This window comes from Amblyomma mixtum, chromosome 9, assembly GCF_055824585.1.
Source record: "Amblyomma mixtum isolate Tamu chromosome 9, ASM5582458v1, whole genome shotgun sequence".
NCBI classification, from domain to species: domain Eukaryota; kingdom Metazoa; phylum Arthropoda; class Arachnida; order Ixodida; family Ixodidae; genus Amblyomma; species Amblyomma mixtum.
The window spans coordinates 33387708-33398959 of NC_143020.1; the positions used below are offsets into that span (position 1 = coordinate 33387708).

Genomic DNA, 11252 nt, shown 5'->3' on the forward strand with positions numbered 1-11252 from the left:
AGGTGGAAGTTTGAACCATTGGTCTCATCGGTGACAAACTTTCAGTTTACATGCATATTAGACTGTTATGCTTATTTTTCTAAAATGGATGATATTCTAAACGCCTCTAGTATTCTCCACTGCGAAAGAATTTACCAATTTATAATAATTAAATTCAGCGTTTGTCCTTTTGAATTACTTAATTTTTTTCGCGATGTCACCTCATTGCTAAAATGTTATTTTTTTTTAGCCAGCGAGGCGGTCATTTTGACTTAAAACAAGCCAACATTTGAATTTCTCATAGTAGTTTCATCCAGAAAATTGGCCCAAACTACACGTTTTGTTCTATCTTGCGGAAGTATAGTTTTGGTTGGTAGGCGGCTACAAAAAATCTAAAACTGAGAAAAACAGACCGCAAGTTCCTACAGGCCGAGACTTTATACTAAAATATGATGTTTCAAAAAGATATAGTATTAACTCCAAATATTTTTCTTAGTAAATGCCCTTTAAAATAAAAAAAATGTGCGCGCTTAATATGCGTTTCTTGTTTTTTGAGCCCCATTTTTTTTTCTAAAAATATATAACCTCATCAGCATTGGTTGGTGTGGTTGGTTGTCTTGCCAGTCGAACGCATCGTTCAAGCTTATTTGTGATTAGCACTTATTTGTGGACACTTTCTCTTTAACTTCCCTTTTCTAATCTGTTTTCTTACGTCATTTAGTGGGATGATTCAGATTCTAACTTCTACAGCAGTGTTCATGAGGATTAGAAATTTTTCAAAACACCCGCCTCAACAGAGGCTATCCAGTACGTGGCCAGTTACCTTCGAGCACCGTGAGTAGTTGAAAAATTTCAGTAGTGTGCAGTTTTTCTGAAGCGCACGCCGTCAGCGCTTTTTTAAACTCCAGCTTCTATCTTTGAACTACGCAAACCAGAGTGTACTTAGTTGAGAAATCAATAAATGAATTCAGAATGATTCCGCACTAAAATTATCCAGAAAGCATTTCTCTCTCTCAGAAATCGTGCTTTTCACGCCTGAACTCTGGCCGAAACATTTGGTGCTGCCACCTAGTGGCTGATGTTAAAAGTATATCAAGTGGTGCTTTAACCTTCCCGCCGTGGTGTGGCGGCACAAACCCCGGCGGCGTACAGCGGCGCAGGGAGCGTGGCGCGTCCACGTATGTGACCGATGTTTTGGAGACATCAGCCTGAGTAACCCGAGTTTGAGCCAAAGGAACAAAGTCGGCAATCACAACAGCCAAAGAGAGGATGAGGGAATTATTTTATAGTAGTGTCAGACAGACAGAAAAATAGTTGCGCAATGATGTGGACAGAAGTAATCTCGCAGAAACTAGCAGACAACCATATGCCGCTAGCAGGATCCATACCCGCGACCCCAGCATATCGCGTTCAGTACTCCGCCATGTGGGACATGCGGAGGTCGCGGGCTCGATTCCTGCGAACAGCAAGGGGTTGTGGTTTCTTGTACTCGCTGTAAAATTTTCTTCCACCTGGAGGATTATGCAGATTTAGCACCCTGAACAACACCGGCATAAAAATAGTTACCCTTATGCTTCAGTCCCCACTGCAGCGGGAACTGAAGCCGGATCCTACGGCTCAGTAGCCGAGCCCACTAACCGCTAGGCCATTCCCGTGAGCCTGCAAAAAGATCAGTGCACTCAGATCTCCAGCATTAACATATGGTATCTATTACCTGCGCCTTGGAAATGGTATCGAAAAACTGATTTGCGAGGGTGGACCCCTTCTGAGACTAAACCTGAAACATAAAGGTGAAACTTAGAAGAACACCTATGACGATGATGAGCAAATGAAGTTTTCGACTAAGTACTGCAGTGAGCGTCCCAAAATAAGGTAGTATTGGCAACAACTGAAATGCTGTTTGCACAGTTATGACAGTCCATAGTCAAGCTTGTTGCAGCTAATAAAAGGCACGTTTTTTCCCCTGGAATAACAATGCAGTGCCCTACTTGCATAATGAACGCATTTTCCCTTTAAAATTCTTAAATTTTGGGGGATGCATTCAATAAGCTTGGTTAAAAAAAATTTGAAACGATAAAAACGGGATAAATACTAGAATGGTGCAAGGAATACTCCATTCGGTATGACCTTCCCTCTGAACAAATCAAAACACACTCCTCAGCAATGTTTCCTCGATCGAAGCCACAGTCAACAGCTTTTGTGTTAAGCTCGCTCATATTGCTCATGTAGCGGTTCATGCGCTGTCCAAAGAAAACAACTACAGTTCAACATCATCATCAGCAGCCTGACTACACCCAATGCAGGCCAAAGGTCTCTCTCCTGTCTCACCAATTAACCCTGTACTCTCCAATTAACCTTGTAAAATTCATTACCGGCAGATAATGCAAACCAGTGAGGTTAAGCTGTGCAATCTTTAATTTCAGTATAGCAAGACGCATGGTACAGCCATTAGTTTACTGCACATATTAGCATGCACAGAGGGTCGTCACTGTGGTAGCATGCATTGTCATTTTTTGTGCTCTGGCAGATATAACAACAGGCTTTTACCTTATGAACTGTAGAATACCAACATACTTTAGAATACCAGCTAGCCTGACAAGCCGCCCTTGTCAAATGTGCCAAATGAAATGGCCTCAAAACGATACACACATGTGCTGCACTGATCCTTAGGTCCCATAATTACAGTGCCACTGTATTGTGGGCCGCTCTGGCAATGCTGCCTCTCTGAATAGGAATAAAATAAATATGTGCGCAAACAACCTGACACATTGTTAAGAAGAATACTTACCGTTCACCTGCTGCTTGCTAATGAAAGATGCAACTTTTCTTTGAGCAGGCCGTGCTGCTAGATCATGAGCTGTCGTGAGTTCCCCTGATGCAAGAGTTGGGAAGGAAAAAGAAATGAAAAACTAGTCACATTCTCTTCTTGCCAGAACGAGTGGCATAGTTTAGTTAAAAACGGAGTTAAAGCACAGTTAAGAGCTCCTGGACCCCACACTATTCTTATTGTTAAACTATTTTGAAAACCGAAAATCATGTCCCTTGCTTATTAGAGGTGGCAAACGGTGCTTATGGCGCAAAAATACAAGACTCACTGAATGTTTCCACGGTTAGGCAGAGAACGCGTAGCCATTATGAGGGAGGTGAACCTTCACTCCTTAGAATACCTTCTATGTTTCGCAGATATGATGGCCACATACACCCACTGCTGACCGGCCACTTGCTGTGCACAATCGGATTTCTGTTGTCTTCTTGTGGGACCTTCGCAAGTACAAAGCTGTCCCCTTAAAAGAAAATTGTTTTTCCGAAAAAATTAGTGAACGGCCGCCGCGCCGCTGTGGAAAGTGCTGACGCACTGTGAATCCACTTCTAAGAGCGCCGGCCGTTCACTTCGCCGCGGTCAGCGGGCACGCTCCGTTTGCTCGAAGCGCCGTTGAGAGCGCTGCAATTTGGTGGCGCACGATCGTAGTCACGTGGTATTTTTTCATATTTCGCGGGCTTTCTTTAGACGCCGAAAAAAAGGACCCAGTAGGAGATAAGGTGCTGCAATAAATTGGATCGATTGTTTGTAAACCTGCTCTACAACCTAACGTAACGGTCTTGGCACTAAAATGAATATTTGCAAATTTGCATAATTCATCGTAGTTGATTAACTCATTAAGCGCAATAAAAATATTCTGAGGAGCGCCACATGATAGCAAACAATGTATCTTTGGTTTCAGCTGGCTGCGGCTTACCGCTTTTTTTATACCATTGGTTCAAGTTACGTGAAACACCCTGTACACTTTCTGCGGATCGATTTGAGGCAGTGCGCACATGTTCCTTGTTGCGAAATGCTCCAGGAATATTTAGGCCGAACGACTGTCGCCAAATGCCCACGCGAAGGCTTCGGGTTTAGAATAAGCTTGAAACAGTATCCTGCTCGAGCAACTTTCAGCGAATGCGAGTAACTGAGACACGGTAAGCCTATTGTCCAAAGTAAAGATAGCTAGTTAAGTAGCTGCTGGTGGCAACACTTTTTCTATTCTTCTTAGTCCAAGCGTTCAAACTGCGTTGCAAAACTTCACTGAAAGAAAGCACACGACTTCAGCTTAAAACAAAGGGGGATTCTGAATATGTCTGTGCGGAGAAATATATTCCGAAACAAATCCGACGGAATCCTGTCAATGTCATGCGTTTTTATAAGAGTGGCGCTGGCGGGACTGTTCCTTTTTACATTTCTGAACGCTCTCTAAAAGGAAAATGCTCATATTGCTGAGGGAAATAATCTAAATGCAAAGCCTTCGTCACCGTTTTTTCTTAGTGGGGAATTCCACTACACGCCTACTTCTTGGAAATTAAGCGGTAGGTTCTTGTAAGGGCTCGTAAATTTGGGCACGTGCGTGATAAGAAGATATTTATGAATCTGCAGCCTTTGCTCGCGCAGACGAATCTCCCGACGTGTTTATGCAATATACGAATACCTCTGCGTAGGCGCTCGCGGAACGAATGTAAATGGCGTAGTTCGCAGGCTTCGATGGAAAGAAACGGCTCGTTTAATAAGCATATGTAGGGGTTGTGCGTTTTTTGAAAGGAACATTGAAATAAGAACAAAATCATTCCGTGTTGCCTGTCCCCGCAAGGTGTACTGTCTGGTATTCAGTGTAATGGATAAGTATGAAGGACCGATAGGGGACACACAATGTGTGTGAAAGCCGCTAAACCAAAAGTAAGAAACAAAGTATTTTTTTTTTACTGATCGCAGAGGAATGCTAAGTGACCAAATGTTCTATTAGACAGATATTCTCGTCGGTATACTTAGCTGCGCTCTTTCTGCTTGAAAACGAAAGTATGATTTCTTTTTTTGCGATTATCGTTTGTTGCTGTAAAAAGTGTAGAATCGGCTTTGACGGTAACTCAGCCTATGGGCATTAGTACTCTTTTCAACGGCAGGAAGAAAATGCAGACAGCGGACACTGCAGTCTCTAGAAAAAGAGTGAAGGAAACAACGTGTTTATCTGAACGTCGAGTATCGGTGTTATGACGGCAGGAAGTGAACCTGCTTTGATGTGCTCAAGGAGTGGAAAGCTTCAAGCTTGTGCGCAGATCCAGAGGCTGCGGAGTTAGACTGTTCGCCTTCGAAAACATCCTCTTGTAGTTGGAGTTTGCGACAGGGACTATATAAGAATATCTTGAATGCGGGCTTGTTATCATCTTCTGTCCCTTTTAAACTTATCGCAGGAGGTATGGAGCTGGAAGGGCGCGGGGGGGGGGGGGGGTGGATTGGTAAATTGGTTTTTGAGGAAAGGAAATGGCGCAGTCTCACTTATCTCTGCGGAAACCTGAACCGCGCCGTAAGGGAAGGGAGGAAGGTGGGAGTGAAAGAAGAAAGAGAGAAAGAGGTGTCGTAGTGGAGGTCTCCGGAATAATTTCGACCACCTGGGGATCTTTAACGTGCACGGACATCGCACAGCACACGGGCGCCTCCTGCGTTTCGCCGCCATCGAAACGCGGCCGCCGCGGTCGGATTCGAACCCGGGTACTCCGTCTCGGTAGACGAGCGCCTTACCTCTGAGACACCGCGGCGGGTACCACATAGTGCAGCAAGCTGTCTTTGAGGAGTCAGTGATTTCGAGCACCCCTGTAGTACAGCCGGCCAAATCTTTAGCTGGCGTACGTGACGGCCGCGTTTTCCGTGCTCCTGTATAGCTTGTGACGGAACAAACTTTCGAAAATATCAAATTTAAGCACAGGCCCACTAAACCCCTGCTTAATATTGAGCTTTCCGCAAGTTTGCTTCTTCCCAAAGCGCAGAAGCACAGAAAAGCGGCCGTCGTGCACGCCAGCTAAAGACTTGGCCGGCTGTACGTGCTCTCCTTGCTAGAAAGGTGCACCGGTTGAGGATGACTTTGCCAGTCCTCGGAACATGGTATGGCATGGCACATGGCATGGCAAATGGCATGGGACATGGCATGGCATGTCCCAGTTGTCTCACTGAAACCGTAAGGGAGCCGATTTCCAGTTGATATTGAGGGACCGTGATGTGTGTACGAGTAGTGCTGTAACAGTGCTGTGTATAGACAGGAGAGAAAAATGGCACCCCGAGAACAGTGCTCGCGCCCCTTCCAGTGAGCACCGTTATCTCTTTACACTGCAACACATCGCCAAATGCATGTTCCAGTAGGCGTGAAGATATCTGTACACATCCGAATAATAAAGGGATATACTGTGCGCAATGAAACGCGTTTATTTTTATAATTCAACCATAAAACGCTTACAAATAGGTAGATACATGTTTGCCTTTGCTTTTCATTTGGAACGGCTGACTAACGCGTGCGAATCGCGTTATTCCGTCTTCACAAGCTACTTACTAAGCTGCAAGGAGGCTGGCAGTCATGAAACTGCAGGGCTGACCTGCATGTAAGCGAAATGCCTGAGGCATCGAACAATGACCTGTTTCGCTAGAAAATTTTTAACTAGATGCTGTTAAAAGAAAAAAAAATGTGACCCGGACGTGATTCGAACACGCAACCTTCTGATCTGGAGTCAGACGCGCTACCGTTGCGCCACCGAGTCATTTTTTTTTTTTTTTTCTTTCATGGTATTTATTTACATGGTTTGACAGTTCGGTTTTCAAATGAGTACTTATACTCTGTTTCGCGCAAAAATCTGTACAGGGATTTGATATCCATGCTCTTCCCGCCCCCACTGTATCGTTCCGTCTACGTTGGGCTCATGGGTCATGATGTTTTAAAGCGAGTGCGTAAAATGCCAATTTCTCCTTGCACCAAAACATTTTTCTATAAATTACACACTGAAACTCTACCTGTCAAGACGTGGCTCGATAGGAAAAACATTTTTGTGTCTTCTGTAAACTGTCGCTTGTGCAATGTGCCTGAAACAATTGAACATTGTTTTATAGACTGCAAAGACGCGATTTTGTTTTGGGATGTGTTGCAAAGGACGCTACAGAAAGATTTCCTCCTAAATTCTTACAGTGTGCGCTACCTTGTTGTTTCCCAACCTGACTCGAATCCTTATGATATGATTCTTCTGATTGGACTTCATAGTCTTTGGAAAACGCGCATGCAAGATCGCAACGTTGAACCTGTTGTTTCGCCCAGAATTCACTTTAGCCGAATGTTGCTGCAGGTAACGGACATTTACAAAAAATCGGACTTTGTACCGGATTGGTTTCCTCTCCTGATGCGCTGTATATCTTTACCGGCCTTTTAGTTATAATATGTTACTATTATGTTTCTGCCACGTAGCGCCTACCTAGGTGCTCTGTAAATAGTTGTTTTTGTGTGTGTATATACACACACACACATGTATATATATGCTTTGTATACAAAACCATGTAAATAAATGCGCCACCGAGTCATTTTTTTTTCTTTCATGGTATTTATTTACATGGTTTTACAAAGCATATATATACATATTATTTTTGTTCCATGGTATTTATTCTACATGGTTATGTACAGAAAGGATATATGTATGTATACATACAAAAAAACTATTTACAGAGCACCTGAGTAGGCGCTATGCGGCCCAAACATGATAGAAAACATAACTAAAAGGCCTGTAAATATATACAGTGCATCAGGAGAGGAAACCACCCGGGTAAAAAGTCGAATTCTTTTTAAATGTCCGTTACCTGCAGCAACATGAGTAAAAGTATCATCCATGGGTTCCCTTTTTTGGGTAATGAAGTCAAATTGCTAGCATTTGCTAATGATTTTGCATTTTTCTGCATTGACAATCCCAGAACTGATGATGTGTTGTCCACAATAGGTCAGTTTGGCATCGTTTCTGGTGCTCAAATGAACCGCTCCAAAAGTTCTGGCCTATGTTTTGGTTTATGGGGCACAACTCCGCCCCTGTATGCTGGAAAAGAATGGTCTTGTGTGCCTCCTAAATATCTTGGTGTTGCACTTCGTGCGTTCAAATCAAGTGCGCATTACTGGGGAGAGCGAGTTACGGCCGTTGAGCGTTATGCTCAGACGTTTGTCCCGCATCGGCTTTCAATTTTTGGTCGAGCCCAGGGTTGCAACACCTTTTTGGCGACAAGTACTTATTACGTACTCCAAGTCCTTCACTGCGCTAGACATTACATACAGCGCTTCCAAGGTGTATTTGCGATGTTTATTTGGTCTTCCAAATTTGAGCCCATGCGGCGTGATAACCTTTTCAGGCCTGTTTGTGCAGAATGACTGGGCCTAGAGCACCTGTATGTGAGACAGTTGGTTGCCCGTTTCTTTTTTCGTGACTGTTCCCATCCGATTATTAGAGCATTCTTGCAGGTTAACTTCATGACTCTTCTTCAGAACGTAGTAGTGTCTTCCAATTTTACTGAACGCCCCAATTTACTAGGCTTTATGCAGGAGGTTTATGCCTCCGTGCGTTTTTTGACAGTTCGGTTTTCAAATGAGTACTTATATTCTGTTTCGCGCAAAAATCGCTACAGGGATTTGATATCGACGCTCTCCCCGCCCCCACTGTATCGTTCTGTCTACTTTGGGCTCATGGGTCATGATATTTCAACGCGAGTGCGTAAAATGTCAATTTCTTCTTGCACCAAAACATTTTTCTATAAATTGCGCACCTAAACTGTACCTGTCAACACGTCGCTCGATAGGAAAAACGTTTTTTGTGTCTTCTTTAAACTGCCGCTTGTGCAGTGCGCCACCGATTCTTTTTTGCGAGGAGGACATATTACAAGGACACTTTGGCAACTAAATTGTCGAGAGGCGAAAGCCGCCACTATGCCGTGACGACGTCTGGTGGATGTGACGACACACCATTCTTCTGGCTCTATCGATACCCAAATTATATATATTTCAGAGATCTTGTGTTAATTACGCTTAATTGCATATTTTCCCATCTAATTTGACACAAATTCGAAGTTTTTCCGACCATTCTGTAACAATTTTCAGTATGCCGTGACGACTTCCGGTGGATGTGACGTCACACAGTTCCCGTTTCTATATCGACGTCCGCGCTATTTCGACGCAATTTCGGCATTTTTGTCTATAATTATTATCGAATTACTCCACAGTGATCAAAATTGGCTTCAAGGTTCATTGTTTCCTCCTCTGTCTGAAGCAGCCATTGGTTTTCTTCTTTAGCTTCCGCGTTAAAAACATGTAACATGCTTTGTTAACGGACGACAGTATGAGCCAATAAAGGCTTTCGCCTTAAAACCTAATTCGGTGCCGTTTTATGCAAGCCTTGCAGCTTCGACGCTGCAAGCTCCGCTGAACGTTATGCCACACACCAACACGATTAGAACGCCACGTCCTCAAGCACCACATCATGAAGCACGCTATGCAAATAAATTAGCTTCAAACATGAATACCCGATATTGTTGTCTTTTTCGTGCGGAGCACGAGGATGAGGGATGGAATTGCGTCCTAGGCGGCTGTGCTTCGACGCAGGCGAAATGCAAATTTCACCCGTGTACTGTGCGATGTCAGATTAGGTTTAAGATCCCCAAAAGATTCGCAGCCCTCCACTACGGGGCCTCATTCTCTAATTCTTCTTTCACTCCTTCCGACCTCCCTCCCCTCAAGGCGCGTTTGAGGTATCCATCGAAAAAGTCGAGTTATTTCACCTTTATTTTCCTCAAAGCTCAATTTAAAACGGCGAAGTGGACGCTGTTGAAAGCGGCCATGAGAAGTAAGTATGATACGAATGGCGGACACTGCATTTCGGAGACTTAAGAACAAGAGATGTGCTCGCTGTGCTTATTCTTCAAAACGAATCCTTATAACAGATAAGGAGACAAGGAAAGGGGAATGAGGGGCTCGTTATAAATATGAAAGAAGCCAACAGCCACAGAAACCAAGGGGCACAGGGGATTTTTAATTAATTTATTTACTTTGTGGTGTTGATCAATTTATATTACTGAATATGTTATCCCTTAAAGCTAATTGATTAGAAAAGCAGAAGAAAAAACAACCACATGCCTCCGCTGAGATCCGAATCCACGACCTCCGCATTACGCGTCCGGTGCTCTACCACTGAGCTACGGCGACGGCTGTCAAACCTTCTGCTTTCGGGGGTATTTATGTTTACAAATAACCTAACCCTGGCAGTGTTCACCAGCGCCACCCACGTTCTTAAGCGGCGGACGTAGCACGTCCTGAGTGACCGCTGATGTGACGTAGAACGTCATCGAACGGCGAGGGTGGAAGCTGTGTGAGAACCCTCTTATGCTTCCTAAGGCATCAATGCTGCCAGAACCGAGGCCCTCGTTAAGCAATTAAGCAGACAAGAAAAGGGGAATGAGGGATGACATGTTTACGCAAAAGGCGTACTGGCGCTAAAAAACGAAGACAACACACACAACAGGACAGGACAGCGTGAAATAATAGAAGCCTATTACATCAAACAGAGGGGCGATATCTGCATAAGCAAGCCATCTGTGTCATTGTCAGAAGAAGAAATTAGGTTTCTGAGTGGGTCTCTTGCAGCGTTATAATCATTCCTTTGGTCCGTTTGGCACGTGCATCTTTGTTAAATCACCCCTTGTTTGTGGTTTGTCTGTATCTTTTTGCATGCAGTGTGGTTCTTAAGTGGTTTTTTCTGTGAATAAACTAGTTGGAAGTTGGCGCCAGTCCTGTCCTGTTGTGTGTGTTGTCTTCGTTTTTTAGCGCCAGTACGCCTTTTGCGTTAACATGTCATGCTACAACCAACTAGCTCAAATCAAAGTATTGCGGGAATGAGGGGCTCGTTATAAATATGAGAGAAGCCAACAGCCACAGAAACCAAGGGGCACAGGGGATTTTTAATTAATTAATTTATTTTGTGGTGTTAATCAATTTATATTACTGCATATGTTATCGCTTAAAGCTAATTGATTAGAAAAGCAGAAGAAAAAAACAACCACATGCCGCCGGTGGGATCCGAACCCACGACCTCCGAATTACGCGTCCAGTGCTCTACCTCTGAGCTACGGCGACGGCTGTCAAACCTTCTGCTTTCGGGGGTATTTATGTTTACAAATTTATTTATTTATTATTACAGAATACCCCTAAAGGCCCTCGAGAGGGTATTACATAGGGGGGGGGGGGGCACAGGCAATTGAACAGAATAAAAAAAAAACCACAAATATAAAACAAACAACAAAAGCACAAATAAGACACACTGGGTGAAATAAGTAAGCAAAAGAATCAATCAAAAGCACAAATAAGACACTTTGCATGACATATAAGTAAGAAAAAGAATCAAAAGAATGGCAGCGCGGCAAAGAACGAAGATTACTGCATTATGAAAATTATACAAACAGAACA

General features: G+C 43.7%; 1 non-coding gene across 1 annotated transcript; it reads right to left on the minus strand.

Annotated features, from left to right (window-relative positions):
- Nucleotides 1-6462: 6462 nt before the first annotated feature.
- Nucleotides 6463-6534, minus strand: TRNAW-CCA (transfer RNA tryptophan (anticodon CCA)). Its single transcript has one exon. It is a non-coding gene; the product is annotated as a tRNA-Trp (tRNA).
- Nucleotides 6535-11252: the final 4718 nt, after the last annotated feature.